At 48.7% G+C, this 18,318-nt stretch overlaps 1 protein-coding gene and 1 long non-coding RNA gene across 4 annotated transcripts in view; both read left to right on the top strand.

The window, feature by feature from the left end:
• emid1 (EMI domain containing 1) overlaps positions 1 to 18,318 on the top strand; it is a 531,354-nt gene that overhangs the window by 276,655 nt on the left and 236,381 nt on the right. The window lies entirely within an intron of this gene.
• LOC140403658 (uncharacterized) lies at positions 5,515 to 8,436 on the top strand. The gene is made up of 2 exons (XR_011938384.1): positions 5,515 to 5,867; positions 8,049 to 8,436. It is a non-coding gene; the product is annotated as an uncharacterized lncRNA (long non-coding RNA).

Raw genomic sequence — 18,318 nt, 5'->3', positions numbered from 1 at the left:
AGACAGTGACCCAGGGCCGGGATTTGAACCGGGGTCCTCAGCGCCATAGTCTCAGTGCTAACCACTGCGCCACGTACCACCCGAGGCTTTGGGATATTTTGATGATTTGATGAGCACTGTGGCTAAAATTATTTGGCTGTTCCCATCTACAGGATCTTCCTGTCCCACTGACAACAATCCCCCCCCCCCCCCCCTCCCATCGCAGGCTCCCTGGCGGTGGAGGGTGCAAACAACGGGAAAACCAAGTGAGAGAGGGAGGACAGGAAGATCCCACCACCAGCCAATGTTGGGCCACTTCTACCGCCACAAAATATAGCAAGGGCACCCGGAAAATCCCACCCCAAACAAATGAGATTTTTTTTGGGTTAATTTTTTCAACAACTCATCCATGGAAACATTTCCTTTTTAGAATAATTCTTCATGTTTATACAGGGCTACACTTACCTATATTACGGTTCCTTCTAATTTTGTCTCCAAGGCAAGTGATCTGTGGCAGTGTTTTCCACAACCTCATCTGCCTGAGGAATATTAACATTGGGCTGCTCCCTATTGACTCCCATGCTGCCCATCTGCGTTCCAAGGAGGTCTTCCCCTTCCTCCTGAGCTAGTCTCTAACCCAGAGAGTATCCAAAGGTGGCTTTCCTCCTTGACCTAACTAGGCCGGAACTTAACCCATGACCCCAAGGAACCTCCCCACCCCACCCTCATCCTACGGAGCCCTACGTTGGCCTGTTGCTCCAGAAATAAGGCCAATATTTAAATTCCAGTAGGCAACTTCCTACCTGTTCAGTAGGTGACAGTAGGTTGCGCGATCAGCTGCTGGGAAGATGAAAGTTATCTTCATTATAACTTGGGGGTTACATTCCATGATTTCAGTGATTTTTATGTGAGAACTGCGATCAGTGGGGTTAATGATGAATGTTTTTCATCCTTAGAATGTGAGTTTACACATTGATTCTTAGAGCAGTGAAAACACACAATTGTTTTACGGAGGAGCCCTATGCTCCCACTGCTCGTATAAGTACTCTCAATTTGTATTGAACTTGTCAATATTTTAGCTCCTTTGTCATATTATTGCATCTGTTTCACCCTTATTGGTGAAAATTAAGAAAACATCTGACTATTTTAGAGTTAAGTGATGGAGAAATGAAGGATGAATTATCCCTACCTGTCTGTTCCTCAATCATTTTTTAAAAAAAATTTTGAATACCCAATTCATTTTTTCCAATTAAGGGGCAATTTAGCATGGCCAATCACAAAGCCTGCACATCTTTTGGCTTGGGGCGAAACCCACGCAAGCACAGCGAGAATATGCAAACTCCACACGGACAGTGACCCAGAGCCTGGATCGAACCTGGGACCTTGGCGCCGTGAGGCCGCAGTGCTAACCCACTGCACCACCGTGCTGCCCTATCTGTTGCTCAATCATATCGGCAATGGTTTGGGAACACTTTGTCTCCTTTGATCTTTTAGCAGGAAAAGGTAGGTGGTTCAATAAAAACTGGAAGAAAGGAGCCTTCCAGCTAGGTCAACAGCTTATTCTTGCTTTATAGCTGTTAAAGGAATTCAGTCCTCATTAATCTTGGCTGGAAAAGCATCCAAATTATTTGGGCAGCTTTGTGCTAACACTTATACCTCACAAAGCATTCATGTAGGGAAGAGCGTGGGTGACTTAAGGCAGTTCAGGTGCTGACACTCTCCAGTTTCTGGGTTCAAGCCCCACACCAGATACTTGAGTTCCCTGTGCAATAGAGAGGGAATGCTGCACTGTCAGAGGTGCCGTCTTTGGATGAGACATTAAACAGAGGCCCCATTTGCACGCTTATGTGGGAATAAAAGATTCCCTGGCACTCTTTTGAAGAAGAGCAAGTGTCCTAGCCGATATGTACCCCTGAATCAGCAGGACAAAAACAGATTACCTAGTCATATATCACATGGTAGCACAGTGATTAGCACAGTTGCTTCACAGCTCCAGGGTCCCAGGTTCGATTCCTGGCTTGGGTCACTGTCTGTGTGGAGTCTGCACGTTCTCCCTGTGTGTGCGTGGGTTTCCATGTGCAGATTAGGTGGATTTGCCATGATTTTAAAAAATTGCCCTGAGTGTCCAAAAAAGGGTAGGTGGGGTTACTGGGTTACCGGGATAGGGTGGAGGTGTGGGCTTAAGTGGGGTGCTCTTTCCAAGGCCCGGTGCAGACTCGATGGGCTGAATGGCCTCCTTCTGATTGCTGTTTGAGGGAGCTTGTTGTGAGCAAATTGGGTGCTGTGTTTGCTATGTTACAACAGGATCTGCACTTCCAAAGTAATTAATTGGTTGTGAAGTACTCTGAGATGTTTGGTAGCATGACAAACGCAATGGTGGGATTCTCCGGCCTCCCAGCTACGTGTGCCTCGGCAACGGCACGCCACGCACTGGCAGCAGGATTTTCTGTTCTCGCCACTGTCAATGGGAATTCCCATTGAAACCACCCACGCCGCCGGGAACCCCGTGGGACCAGAGAATGGGGAGGTGGTGGCAAAGTGGAATTGTCACTGGACTGCTAGGCCAGAGACCCAGGGTAATGCTCTGGTGACCCAGGTTCAAATCCTGCCACTGCAGATGGTGACATATGAATTCAATCAAAATCTGGATTTAAAAGTCTAATGAGGACCATGTAATCTTTGTTGATTGTTGTAAAAACCCATCTGTTTCACTAATCTCCTTTAGGGAAGGAAATCTGCCAACCTTACCTGGTCTGGCCTACATCTAACTCCGGATCCACAGCAACGTGGTTGACTCTTAACTGCCCCCTCAAGGCCAATTAGGGATGGGCAATTTTTAAAAATGTTTCTGTGAACTGATTTTATAAAACGTTTCATGTGTTGCGGACTGAGAGATGATTTCACACAAATAACAGCAACTTGCAGTTATGCAGCAACTTGAACATAGTGCTTCTGTGCATGTTTTTTCTATCAGTCTGAATTGGACACCCAGTCAAAGAAGGGGCAATTAGGAGAGGAAGTCAAATGCTTGGTCAAAACAAAAGGTCTTTAAGGAGGAGGAGGTGAAGAGAGCTGGGGGTTGGGGGGTGGTGGTGTTCAAGAGGATGAAGCCTAGACCACTGAAGTTGTGGCTACCAGTAGAAACATAGAAGCATGGAAAGTAGAAGCAGGTGTAGTCTATTCGGCCCCTCGAGGCTGCACTGCCATTCAATATGATCATGGCTGACCCTCTATCTCAGTGCCATATTCCCACTCTCTCCCCATACCCCTTAATGCCTTTAATGTCTAGAAATGTATCTATTTCCTTCTTAAGTACATTTCAGTGACTTGGCCTCCACGGCCTCCTGTGGTAGAGAATTCCACGGGTTCACCACCATCTGAGTGAAGACGTTTCTCCTCATCTCAGTCCTAAGTGGCCTACCCCATATCCTGAGACAGTGATGCCTTATTCTTGACCCCCCACCCCCACCCTGCCCCAGCCAGAGGAAAGAACATCCCTGCATCCAGTCTGTCCAACCCCGTCAATGAAATGGTGGAAATGAACAGAAGGTCAATGTTGGAGGAACATAGAATTCTCAGTTGGTTGGCTAGAGGAGGGTGGAGACAACGAGGTCATAACCATGAAGATGCAAATTCAAAATTTTAGGTCAGCAAAGACAGGGTGGTGCAGCAGTGTGGCGCAGTAGTTAGCACTGCTGCCTACAGTGCTAAGGACCCAGGTTCGATCTCAGCCCCGGGTCACTGTCCGGGTGGAATTTGCACATTCTCCCGTGTCTGTGTGGGTTTCACCCCCGCAACCCAAAGATGTGCAGGGTAGGTGGATTGGCCACACTAAAATTGCTCCTTAATTGGAAAAAAATAATTGGGTACTCTAAATTTTTTTGTTGTGTGAAAGCTTAGCTGTACCAAAAAGCATGGATAAGAATTTGAGCAGTAGATGGGCTGAGGGAGGAGTAGAAATGTGGGGTCTGAACAAGTGAGAGGAAGGTAGTCTTGGTGATGATGAGATTAGGACTTGGAAGCTGAACCAGGGATCAAACCGAAGTTACCTCCAGGTTCTCCAATTTCCTCCCACAAGTCCTGAAAGACATGCTTGTTAGATGAATTGGGCATTCTGAATTCTCCCTCTGTCTACCCGAACAGGTGCCAGAGTGTGGCGACTAGGGGATTTTCACAGTAACTTCATTACATTGTTAATGTAAGCCTACTTGTGACATCAATAAAGATTATTATTCTTATTTTAAAAAAATATATATTTATTAAAGTTTTTCAACAACACAATATTTTCCCCTTACAAACAATAACCCCCTCCCCGTAACAAAATAACACGAAATCGCACTGAGCAAGATATATACATGTCAAAATGGTATATTTACATAGCTTTATACACTGGCTCTCTCCCGCATGTGCCAGTTTCCCCCACCCTTCATGTTATCTCCTGCTCATCCATCCGCCCCAAGCAATCCCCCATTCCCCCCCGATTATTATTCTTATTAAACATTCTAATCCTTGAACATCAAAAATCTGTCCATCTTAACCTCGAATATACTCAATTGTCCAGCCCTTACTGCTTTCGGTGGAAGAGAATTTCAATTGCTAATGATCCTCTGAGAAAACAAAATCTGTCTGAAATGGGAGACCCTCAATTTTTAGAACAGGGAGGTAGTGAACAGTGTGGTTTAACCTGGATGCTGGCTGGGGGCAGAGAAGAAACCATTGGCCAGGTTATACAATTTGTGCCAAATTCACATAATGAGCCATTTAGAGTAACTTGGCAAAGATTTACTTTGCACATGTTATCAACTGAAGTTTTCTCCGTCTGCATTTTAAACTGGGCCTTCCTGCCCTTTTGTGAGTGATTTGTTTTCATTTAGCACTTGCCAATCAACTTAAATGAAGTGAAGAGTGACCTATCTAAGAAGTAGACACTGAACGGCCTTCATCCAATTATAACAAATCAAAAATGGATTTCTATAGGATATTTGGAGGATACAACATAATTTCACATTCAGAGGGAACTACTGTTCTTTTTTTCTCCTTCTCAATGCTCTCGAACTTGCCAACAGCTGAAAAAGTGGTTAACAGTCGTTGGACTGGATCCCTGGATGTATTTTCAACTTCTGCGGTTCACTGGAAAAGGAAACTGTGCAGACTAAATTAGTCTGCAAGCCCTTGACCTGGGCAGGACCTCGGCACTAAGAGGGAGATGTAGTCCAATCGGAAGAAAATATTCCCTTAAACACTTCACCCTGGTGCACTGTGATTTCTTCAGTAATGCATGTAGCAAGCACGCATAATTAGAGAAAGAAAAGGGAAGGCACATGGGTAGCTGAACAATCTGGCTGCTGCCCTTTCTTCTGGTCTCGGTTTTTCATCTATTCATATTCCAGCCCTTCCTAGGTTCATTCTTGTGCCTCCAGCCTTGTTTTCAGACCACAATTAAGCCGCACAGCTACTGGTCACGAGACGCTGTAGTGTTCACCCAGCACAACAAAACATCACGGCGGAAGCACCTCTTGGCCACAACAGAACTTCATCCGTGTGAGCTTAGATGTGCTCCTTGGGAGGTTCATTTTTAACGCATGAGAGAGGAGGCAGCTGTTTGGCAATCTCCTACTGTTTTTCTTTTAAATAAAGGTTCCAAATTGAATGAAGAAAATGCCCAGAGGTTTCAATGAATTGCCTGGGTGCTGCTAAAATGTGCTTTGGACCAGCTTGGAAGTGTATCGCACTCAGCTGCAAAAGTCCAGAGCAGCATCAAACTATCTCAGCTGCAAACTACCTTGCTGCAGTTGGCATGGCTGCGAATGATATTGTGGCAGTGCAATGAATCACCTTTAAAACCACTTTGCACTGGTGGAAAAATATCCCAGGACAAGCTGTAAAAGGTTAATATGAAAACAACTGAGAGCTGATGCAAAGGAGGCAACTGCATTGACATTTACCGGTTATAGTGTTTGGTAAAAAGCTAGGAACAGTGATGGTCCAGTGATATTTGCACACAGAATATTGAAATGCAGCCAGGTATCAAAATAACAAAAAAGGTGAATGGAATGTTTGGCTTTAGAACAATATGGCTGGAATTCAAAGGAGAGGAAGTTTTACTACAGCTATACAGAACCTTGGCTGGACCGCGTCTGGAGTACTGTGTACAGTTCGAGGAAGTGCACCGTAGAAAATAGATATTGGCCAGCATGGCAGCACAGTGGTTAGCATCGCTGCCTACACGCTGAGGACCCGGGTTCGAATCCCGGCCCTGGATCACTGTCATATATAATATATATTTACAGTGCAGAAGGAGGCCATTCAGCCCATCGCATCTGCACCGGCTCTTGGAAAGAGCACTCCACTTAAGCCCACGCCTTCACCCTATCTCCATAACCGAGTAAACCCACCTACCCTTTTTGGACACTAAGAGCAATTTATCCTGGCCCATCCACCTAACCTGCACATCTTCGGACTGTGGGAGGAAACCGGAGGAAACCCATGCAGACACGGGGAGAACGTGCAGACTCCGCACCGACAGTGACCCAAGCCGGGAATCGAACCTGGGACCCTGGAGCTGTGAAGCAACTGTGCTCACCACTGAGGTACCGTGCTGTCCGTGTGGAGTTTGCTCATTCTCCCCATGTCTGCGTGGGTTTCACCCCCACAACCCAAAAATTGCCCCTTAATTGGAAAAAATAAATAATTGGGTACTCTAAATTTATTTTTAAAAAAGAAAATAGATATTGGCCTTGGAAGGAATCAAGTGCAGAATCATGAGAATTACGGGACTGGGAGGGTTAGAATACGAGCAGGGATTACAAGAAGGCTTATATTCCTGGCTTGAGGTGTTTAGGATTTTGTGAAGGATTGACAGACAAGATTGAAAAAAACTCTTTCTGCAGATGGGGCAAGTCTAGGACAGGGGAGCACAACCTCAAAAACAGAGTTAGGCCAGAAGTTCATAAATGCTTGTTCACACAAAGCATGGTAGATGTGTGGAACTCTCTATAACAAAAAGAAATAGATGCTAGTTCAGTTAGTAATTTAATATTTGAGATCAATGCATTATTATTTTTTAATTCTTGCATGGGATGTGGGCGTTAATAATAATAATATTAATAATAATAATAATAATAATCTGTATTAATGTCACAAATAGGCTTACATTAACACTGCAATGAAGTTACTGTGAAAAGCCCCTAGTCGCCACATTCCGGCGCCTGTTCGGGTACACTGAGGGAGAATTCAGAATGTCTAATTCACCTAACAAGCACATCTTTCGGGACTTGTGGAAGGAACCCGGAGGGAACCCACGCAGACACGGGGAGAATGTGCAGACTCCACATAGACAGTGACCCAAGCCGGGAATCGAACACGGGTCCCTGGCACTGTGAAGCAACAGTACTAATCACTGTGGCTTGCTAGGCCATTTAAGAGTCCGCCGCATTGCTGGAATCGCACGTAGGCCAGTTAAGGATGGCAGATTTCCTTCCCTAAAGGACATTAGTGAACCTAATGGTTTTTTATGACAATCGGGAATGGTTGCATGGTCATCATTAGACTTTAAATTCCAGATTTTTATTGAATTAAAAATCATCATCTGCCATGACGGTATTTGAACCCAGGTGCCCAGAACAGATGCTGGATCCCAGGATTACCAGTCCAGTGACAATACCACTACACCATTGCCTCCGCCCCCTAGACCAAAGATATGAAAGAATATGGAGCCAAGGTGGGTGGATGGAGTTATGATACAGATCAGTCTTGTTCTCATTGAATGACAGAACAGGCTGGAGGGGCAGAATGTCTTGCTTCTGTCCTTATTGGTGTTCTACTTAGTTCTTTGTAAAAGGGTCTTAAAGGATGACGTGAACACTCTTCCGTATATTTCAGAAGGAATATTTACATTGCTGTCATCTGCTTGTTTGGACATTTCTGAGCTGTACTGCACAGTAACAGTGTAGTACTTAAACTAAACGCTGGCAAGTTAATTGATAATATTTGGGAAACCTTTGCTCGTATGTTTTCCAGCCACTAGCAGACTTTAACCAGAAACTATTATTTTTGGAATTTGCTTGCAGAAAGTTTGCATCGCTGGCAGGGCCAGCATTTATTGTCTTTGCGAGGGTGGCGGTGAGTTGCCTCCTTGAACTTCTGCAGCTAGGAGGTGAAAGTTTTCATACGGCGCTGTTTTGCAGAGACACCCAGGAATTTGACCCAGTGACAATGAAGGAACGGAGATATATTTCCAAACCAGAATGGTGGGGGACTTGGAGGTGAACTTGGCGATGGTAACATTCTCATTTATCTGCCGCCCTCATTGGCTAACTGGTTTTCAGATGTGCTGTGGAAGAAACCTTGACAAGTTGCTGCGCTGCATTTCATCAATCATACAAACTGCTGCCATTGGTGATGGAAGTAATAAATGCTGAAGACCCAAATTTCTTCTGAGTTGGGTCATAAAATGCATTCTTGCACTTGTTTTCAGCTTCTTATTTATTTTTCTAAATCTTACTTTCGCACTCTTAAGTATTAGTTTTTAAAAGAAATATATTTTATTAAAGTTTTCAAACACAATTTTTTCCCTTACAAATCAAAGAAATAAAAATAAAGGTAACATGATAACTGCAATATAACATTGTGTAACTAACATGGTAAACTAACCAAATAACACGAAGTAATACTCTCCCCCGCCCCCTCTCCCCCTCCAAAAACCCAAACAGTTTACGCCCCTCCCCCTGGGTTGCTGCTGCTGGCCATCTATCTTCCCTCTAACGTTCCGCTAGGTAGTCGAGGAACGGTTGCCACCATCTGGTGAACCCTTGAGCCGATCCTCTCAGCGCAAACTTCATCTGCTCTAGTTTTATGAACCCCGCCATATCGTTTATCCAGGCCTCCAGTCCGGGGGGTTTCGCTTCCTTCCACATGAGTAAAATCCTACGCCGGGCTACTAGGGACGCAAAGGCCACGACATCGGCCTCTTTCGCCTCCTGCACTCCCGGCTCATCCGCTACTCCAAATATAGCTAACCCCCAGCCTGGCTTGACCCGGACCTTCACCACCTTCGAGGTCACTCCCGTCACTCCCCTCCAATACCCCTCCAGTGCCGGACACGACCAAAACATATGTGTGTGGTTCGCCGGGCTTCCCCCACACCTCCCACACTTGTCCTCCACTCCGAAGAACCTGCTCAACCTTGCTCCCGTTATGTGTGCTCTATGCAGCACCTTAAATTGGATCAGGCTAAGCCTGGCACACGAGGAAGAGGAATTTACCCTGCTTAGGGCATCAGCCCACAAACCCTCCTCAATCTCCTCCCCGAGCTCTTCTTCCCATTTTCCCTTCAGTTCGCCCACCAACTCCTCCCCCTCTTCTCTCATCTCCCGGTATATCTCTGACACTTTGCCCTCCCCGACCCACACCCCCGAAAGCACCCTGTCCTGGATCCCTTGTGTCGGGAGCAGCGGAAATTCCCTCACCAGTTGTTTCGTGAATGCTCTCACCTGCATATATCTAAAGAAATTTCCCCGGGGCAGCTCATACTTTTCCTCAAGCGCTCCCAAGCTCGCAAACGTCCCGTCTATAAATAAATCTCCCACTCTCCTGATTCCTACCCGGTGCCAGCTCTGGAATCCTCCGTCCAGCCTCCCCGGGTCAAACCTATGGTTGTTCCTGATCGGGGACCACACCGAGGCTCCCAGCACACCCCTCTGTCGCCTCCATTGCCCCCAGATACTTAATGTTGCCGCCACCACTGGGTTCGTGGCAAATTATTTTGGGGAGAGCGGTAGTGGCGCCGTCACCAGCGCTTTTAAACTCGTCCCTTTGCAGGACTTCATCTCCAACCTTTTCCACGCCGCTCCCTCTCCCTCTATCATCCATTTACGAATCATCGCCACGTTGGCGGCCCAGTAGTAGTCGCCCAAATTCGGCAACGCCAGTCCCCCTCTGTCTCTGCTACGTTGTAGGAACCCCCTCCTTACCCTCGGGGCCTTCCCTGCCCACACGAAGGTCGTGATGCTCCTATCTATTTTTTTAAAGAAGGCCTTAGTGATCAGTATAGGGAGACATTGGAACACAAATAGGAACCTCGGGAGAACCATCATCTTAATTGCCTGCACTCTGCCCGCCAGTGACAGCGGCTGCATGTCCCACCTTTTGAAATCCTCTTCCATTTGTTCCACCAGTCGTGTCAGATTGAGTCTGTGTAAGGTTCCCAAGCTCCTGGCTATCTGAATCCCCAGGTATCGGAAGTTTCTTTCCACTCTCCTTAGCAGTAGGCCATCTATCCCTCTACTCTGGCCCCCGGGGTGTATCACAAAAAGCTCACTCTTTCCCATGTTAAGCCTATATCCCGAGAAATCTCCAAATTCCCGCAATATCTGCATGACCTCTGTCATGCCCCCCACTGGGTCCGTCATATACAGCAGTAGGTCATCCGCGTAGAGTGACACTCGGTGTTCCTCTCCCCCTCTAATCACCCCTCTCCATTTTCTGGAGTCTCTCAGCGCTATGGCCAGTGGTTCAATTGCCAACGCGAACAGTAATGGGGACAACGGGCATCCCTGTCTTGTTCCCCTGTGTAGTCGAACATACTCCGACCTTTGCCGACCTGTGACCACACTTGCCGTTGGGGCCCCATAGAGGAGTTTAACCCAGCTGACAAACCCGTCCCCGAACCCGAACCTCCTCAGCACCTCCCATAGATACTCCCACTCCACCCTATCAAATGCCTTCTCTGCATCCATTGCCGCCACTATCTCTGCCTCCCCCTCTGCTGGGGGCAACATTATCACCCCTAATAGCCATCTCACGTTGACATTTAGTTGTCTCCCCTTTACGAACCCTGTCTGGTCTTCGTGCACCATCCCCGGGACACAATCCTCTATCCTCGTTGCCAGCACCTTTGCTAGCAACTTGGCGTCCACATTTAGCAGTGAGATAGGCCTATAGGACCCGCATTGCAGCGGATCTTTATCCCGCTTCAAGATTAGCGATATCGTCGCCTCCGACATTGTCGGGGGTAGGGTCCCTCCTTCTCTGGCCTCGTTAAAGGTCCTGAGCAGCAGCGGGGCCAACAGGTCCACATATTTTCTATAGAATTCCACGGGGAACCCATCTGGTCCCGGGGCCTTCCCTGCCTGCATGTTCCCCAGCCCCTTGGTAACCTCGTCCACCCCAATCGGCTCCCCCAGGCCTTCCACCTCCTGCTCCTCCACCCTCGGGAACCTTAATTGGTCCAAAAACTGCCGCATCTCCTCGTTTCCCTCCGGGGGTTGGGTCCTATATAGTCTCTCGTAAAAGGTCTTAAACACCTCGTTTATCTTCCCTGCTCTCCGCACCGTAGCTCCCTTTTCATCCCTAATTCCCCCTATCTCCCTCGCCGCTGTCCTCTTTCGCAGCTGATGGGCCAACAGGCGACTCGCCTTTTCCCCATATTCATATCTCATCCCCTGTGCTTGCCTCCACTGTGCCTCCGCCCTCCTTGTGGTCAACAGGTCGAACTCCGTCTGGAGTCGTCGCCTCTCCCTGTATAGTCCTTCCTCCGGGGCCTCCGCGTATTCTTTATCTACCCTCAAAATCTCCCCCAGTAGTCTTTCCCTTTTCTTGGCCTCTATTTTCCCCTTGTGGGCCCTGATGGAGATCAGCTCTCCTCTGACCACCGCCTTTAGTGCTTCCCATACTACTCCCACTCGGACCTCCCCGTCGTCATTGGCCTCCAGGTACCTTTCGATACATCCCCGCAACCTTCCGCAGACTCCCTCATCCGCCAGTAATCCCACATCCAGTCGCCAGAATGAACGCTGCTCCCTCTCCTCTCCTAGTTCCAGGTCCACCCAGTGTGGGGCATGATCTGAAACAGCTATGGCTGAGTACTCAGTTCCTTCCACCCTCGAGATCAGTGACCTTCCCAAAACAAAGAAATCTATCCGGGAGTACACCTTGTGAACACCTTGTCTGCCACTCACCATCACGTATCTGCCTCCGCTGTCTGCTACAATGTTCCTAGCTTCGAATGACACCCGTTTCCCCACCAGTATGGCCACCCCTCTGTTCTTTGCATCCAACCCTGAGTGGGACACCTGTCCCACCCATCCTTTCCTTAACCTAACTTGGTCCGCCACCTTCAGGTGCGTCTCCTGAAGCATGGCCACGTCTGCCCTCAGTCCTTTCAAGTGCGCGAACACTCGGGCCCTTTTAATCGGCCCATTTAGGCCTCTCATGTTCCACGTGATCAGCCGAACTGGGGGGCTGCCTGCCCCCCTCCCCTGTCGACTAGCCATCACCCTCTCTAGGCCAGTCCCACGTCCCGGTTCCGCGCACCCACCCGTTCCCCAGGCGGCGCATTCCCGCCCCGACCACCTTTTCTTTTACCAGTTCCTCTTCGATCTCTGCAGCAGCAACCCAGTTATCCTCCCCCCTCCCCCCCCCCCTCCCCGCTAGATCCACATCTAGCATGATTACTCCCCCCATATTGCTTCCGAAAGTCAGCTGACTTCAACTGACCCCGGCTTCTCCCGCTCTCTCCTTGACCCCCCCGTGTGGGGAACTCCCATCTACCTTGCGCCTATCTTCCCGCCATCATCTCTCTGGCGCGGGAACAAGAACAATAAGCCCCGTGTTCTCTAGAGCCGTCCCGCCCCTTGTGGCGCAGCTCCCTCTGCCGCCCCACTTCCATTCCCCATCCCCCGCCTATGACTCTTCTTCCCCCTCACCGGCGCCCACATTTCTTAGTGTCCCCCCCTCCCCAATTTACATCTCTATATACATCAGCATTGTCGTTTCCCCTCCAACATCAGTCCCTCAGTTCTGATCCAGTTTCTCGTTTTTAATGAAGGTCCATGCTTCTTCCGCCGTTTCGAAGTAGTGATGCCTCTCCTGGTGCGTGACCCACAGTCGCGCCGGCTGCAACATCCCGAACTTCACCTTCTTCTTGTGTAGCACCTCCTTGGCTCGATTAAAACTCGCCCTCCTTCTCGCCACCTCCGCACTCCAATCCTGGTACACCCGTACCACCGCATTCTCCCATCTACTACTTCGTACTTTTTTGGCCCATCTCAGAACCACCTCTCTGTCATTGAAGCGATGAAATCGCACGATCGTCGCCCTAGGTGGTTCTCCCGCCTTTGGTCTCCTCGCAGGGACCCGATGGGCCCCTTCCACTTCCAAGGGGCCCGAGGGGGCCTCAGCTCCCATTAGCGAGCGTAGCATCGTGCTCACGTAAGCCCCGCCGTCCACTCCTTCCACTCCCTCGGGGAGACCCAGGATCCGAAGGTTCTTTCTCCGTGATCTGTTTTCTAGGACTTCAATCCTTTCAATGCACTTTTTGTGGAGCGCCTCGTGTGTCTGCGTTTTGACCGCCAGGCCCAGGATCTCGTCCTCGTTGTCCGTCACCTTCTGCTCCACCACGCGGAGCTCCATCTCCTGGGTCTTTTGTGCCTCCTTAAGCCCCTCAATTGCTTGTAGCATCGGGGCCAGCACCTCCTTCTTAAGCAGCTCCACACACCGTCTCAAAAATTCGTCTTGGTCCGGCCCCCATGTCGCCTGGGCTCTCTCCGCCGCCATCTTGCTCCTTTTTCCTTCTGCCCTTGTCCTCGAGGATTCTTTGCGATCTGGCCGCCGCCGCCGATATTTTTATTTTTCGTTGGGGGTGGACTCCCTGTTGTCTCACCCCACACCGGGTTTCGTCCCGAAAAAATTCCCCGTTGGGGCTCTTAAAAGAGCCCGAAGGTCCGTTCGAGCTGGAGCCGCCGAAAAGCGCGGCTTAGCTGGTCACCGCCGCAACTGGAAACCCTTAAGTATTAGTTAAACAAGAAGGGTATGACATTGCAAAATGCAACATAGTCATGCAAAATGAGTAGCAATTAAGTTTAAATGCAGATATACTTGAGATCAAGGAAAATCCAGTGCACGGCGGTGATGACCGCTCCATACAAGTTTTCTCTGCCATTTAAAAAAGCTTTTTTGTTTTATTCGTTCATGGGGTATGGGCATCGCTGGCTGGCCCAGCATTTAATGCCTATCCCTGAGAGCATTGCTGTGGATCTGGAGCCACCTGGCAGGGTCCCTGGTCATGCACTCAAATCCTGCGCGGACCAACTGGCAGATGTGTTTGCAGATATCTTCAACCTCTCCTTACTCCATTCCGAGGTTCCCACTTACTTCAAGAAGACCACTATCATACTGGTACCAAAGAAAAACCTGCCAACGTGCCTCAATGACTACTGTCCGGAGGCCTTGACATCGATTATTATGAAGTGCTTCGAGAGGTTGGTCATGAGACACATCAACTCCATACTCCCAGAATGCCTTGATCCACTGCAATTCACTTACCGCCACAAGCAGTCCACAGCAGACTTCATCGCCTGGCCCGACACTCATCCCTGCAGCATCTCGACAACAAGGTCTCATACATCAGAGTCCTGTTCATTAACTACAGCTCTGCCTTCAACACCATAATCCCAGCCAAGCTCATATCAAAGCTCCAAAACTGAGAACTTTGCTCCTCCCTCTGCAACTGGATCCTCGACTTCCTAACCCATCGACCACAATCAGTAAGAATAAACAACAACACCTCCTCCACGATAGTCTTCAATATCGGGGCTCCACAAGGGCTGTGTACTTAGCCCCCTACTATACTCTCTATACATACATGACCGTGTGGCAAAATTTGGCTCCAATTCCATCTACAAGTTTGCTGATGACACGACCATAGTGGGTCGGATCACGAACAACGATGAGTCAGAGTACAGGAGGGAGATAGAGAACTTAGTGGAGTGGTGTAACGACAATAATCTCTCCCTCAATGTCAGCAAAACTAAGGAGCTGATCATTGACTTCAGGAAGCAGTGTATCGTTAACACCACTGTCTGCATCAATGGTGCCGAGGTGGAGATGGCACGTTGGCAGTGCCAGCCTGGCACCCTGGTAGTGCCCAGGTGGCACTGCCAGGGTGTCAGGTTTGGCATTGCCAGGGTGCCAGTTTTGGCAAGCTGGCATTTTATGAGCTTGCGCGCGATTCGGCTGGGGTTGCCCACCGTGGATGTTGGGGGTTGGGGAGGTGTTGTTTTTCGGCTGGGGGGAGGTCAGGAATTTTTTTGTGGGCCTCAAGAGAACGGGACGCCATTTAATCTCTCGCTAAAGAGGGCATTACGGGCGAGTGGAGCTCCCCTTTGTAAAAACGGGGCTATGTGCAGCCCTCATTTAGGCCCCTTATTCAATGCAAGTAGCGTTGAATAGCTATGTGTTTCTTGGCACTGCAAGTGCTGGGAAACACGCAGCTAGACGGGCTCGCTAGGGGACACTGTTCCATTTTGGGAAGATCGTGCCCTTAATCTCGCGGGAATTTCACCCCCCCCCCCACCCCCCCCATCGGGTTCTCGTTCAGATCAGGCAAGAACATGCTCACGCCTTAATTGCATTCATTTGTATGTAATTATCAGGCAGGAAGCCTGACTCCCAGGCCTCCTGGGATGCCCCCAGCACCCCCGCTCCCCCAGCTATGAGTCACATGGGCGTGAATTAGTGCAGGTCCTGACAAGCAGGGAATGGCACCGTGGACTCCGAAGGGGTGAGCACCCGCCCTGCACTTCCCTCCAGGGTGCCGGGGGTCCATCAGGGGAGATGGAGGTTGGGGGTTTGGGCTGGCCTGGAGGGGGTCATGTCTGGGGTATTTCTCGGGATGAAGATCGTATGGCAGGTGTTCTTTCTGTAGCTTTGAAAAGCATCTCAGGTTGTAGTTATAAGTCTTCCCTCTGATCAGTTGGAACCCTTTGATGTCTCCCCTCCCCCCCCCCCCCGCCCCCAACCGCCCCCCCCCCCTTGAAGTTCACACTGCCAAGGGGCAAGGCCTGAAAGAGGAGATTGGGAGGGGGGCCAGAGGGGTGGGTCCTGAAGGGGTCCTGGCCAGCCATTGGGGGTGAGGGTCCTTGCCAGTGATCAAGGGAGGTGCCTTGTGTTTAAAAATGGCACCCGACCTCGAGGAGTGGGATCTGTCAGCGTGTTTCATGGCCCAGCCCCCCACAAGGCCAACGCAAATCCCATCCCTCTCCAAAAACATTGCTAGGTGGCATTGAATCCCAGCTCAGCTGCGCTGTCAGCGGAAACGAAAAACTCTGGTTTTCCAGCAGGCGGTAGCACTTTATTTTTATTTGGACTTTATTTTTATTCGGGAGAATCACGGCCATATTTATACCCTGTTTACATTAAATATCTCAGTTACAGCATTAGACCAGCTCTGTTTTCATTGTTGAAAACTTAGTTGGCGTACATGACAACTGAGCCTGTCAAATTGGAGGGTTTGGGCCGGATTCACACTACTAAGGCAGATAGCTTATGTCAGGAATTATTCCGACTTGAAAGAACCGCCTCATTATAAAAGGAATTTTCACTTGAGGGAGGCAGAAGCGTGATTGAGTTGGACCTGTCGCCTCTGGATACAATTCAGAGGTGGCCGCAGAGGCTACCGAGTACTGAGGCAGGCTGGTAAGAAGGCCAGTTTATAAAAGGCTGTGAACTCCTCTCTCCTTCATCCCTCACCCCACTCCTCCATGCTACCTCATACCGCCATGCATGCTCCATGACACCTCCATACCACCTCATACACCCAAGCCACCTCATAGCCATTCATCTGTATCCACTGTGTGCAGATCTCAGGAGTCATGTGAAAATGTTTCTAGCAATTTAATGGTGCTCTCACTTGCCCACCCTTGATGAGACCCATTCAAGGATTTTATATCCCCTCAATTGAGCAATTTGTTATAAAAACAAACAAACGTCCATTCAGTAACCGCATCAAAGACAGCTAATCACTTAATGGCTTCTTTAAACTGTCAATAAGAATGTGAACTCAGCCGCCCGTGGAGATACGTGGTGTTAGTCCATTTGAAACTCAGCCAAGCATTCACATTGGGATGAGCTGTAATAGCAGCCTGTGGGAAATGTCAGCAACTAAGTCTATTGAAACTGCAGGAACAGATGGTAATTATTTTTTCTAAACTATGCCAGATGGACTGCCAAGTAATGCACTCCAGCAGCGTGTGTTTTGTTTTTACCCTAACTGACAGCTGCAGCCTAATTATTTTTAGTTTGAAAATTGTTTTTAAAGAGTTAGGGATTTAAATAATGTCAGAACATGACATTTAAACTGACCTTCTCGGGCAGCACGGTGGCGCAGTGGATAGCATTGCTACCTCACGGCGCCGAGGTCCCAGGTTCGATCCTGGCTCTGGGTCACTGTGGAGTTTGCACATTCTCCCCGTGTTTGCCTGGGTTTCACCCCCACAATACAAAGATGTGCAGGCGAGGTGGATTGGCCCCTTAATTGGAAAAAGTGAATTGGGTACTCTAAATTTATTTTAAAAAACTGACCTCCTCTGCCCTTCAAGAACCTCGGTGTCTCCTCCATAATGATTCCCACACTTTGGGTTAAGGGCCTAGAAATAATGAAAATAGGGTCTGGCTCTACCCCTGCCTCAGTTGATGAGTTGACAAAGCCCTTATCCATATCTTTATCATTTACAGTCTCATCTATCCAATACTTTCTTGACTGGCCTCCCATACTGCCATTGATGACCTTCAGCTCATTAAAAACCCACCTACCTATAATATATCCTGCAGTAAATTCCACTCCTCCACCACCCCTGTGCTCACTGACCTACATTGGCTCCTGATTCCCCTATTGGCTCAAAAATAAAACTTCACATCCTCATGTGTAAACCCCTAATGGTCTCAGCCCACTTTATAACTATGAGCTATTTCCCCAAAAGCTGTTAATAATAATAATAAACTTGATTAGTGTCACAAGTAGGCTTACATTAACACTCCAATGAAAATCCCCTTGTCGCCACACTCCGGCGCCTGTTCGGGTACACTGAGGGAAAATTCAGAATGTCTGATTCACCTAACAAGCACGTCTTTCAGGACTTGTGGGAGGAAACCGGAGCACCTTAAGGAAGTCCACGCAGACACGGGGAGAACGTGCAGACTCCGCACAGACAGTGACCTAAGCCTGGATTCGAACCTGGGACCCTGATGCTGTGAAGCAACAGTGCTAACTACTGTGCTACCATGCCGCTATTGAGGCAAGGTCAACTGAAATCTAAAAAATTGAGATAGCTAAGTGTTGTTGGGTAAGGAAGGGATATGGAACCAAGCTGAGTAAATGGAGTTGAGATACAAATCAGCTGTGATCTAATGGAATGGCAGAACAGGATCAGGGACAGAATTGACTCCTCCTGTCTCTTTGTTCCTTACCATATTTCTAAGATTCACAGATCATGATGCTACCAATGTGAGAAGAGCTATACAAGAACCATAGCTTCAATCCAACTATCCCGTTCGCCTATCTGC

This window comes from Scyliorhinus torazame, chromosome 1, assembly GCF_047496885.1.
Source record: "Scyliorhinus torazame isolate Kashiwa2021f chromosome 1, sScyTor2.1, whole genome shotgun sequence".
Classification (NCBI taxonomy): Eukaryota; Metazoa; Chordata; class Chondrichthyes; order Carcharhiniformes; family Scyliorhinidae; genus Scyliorhinus; species Scyliorhinus torazame.
Note: the sequence above shows the minus strand (reverse complement) of the source record. Positions and strands in the feature narration are given on the sequence as shown.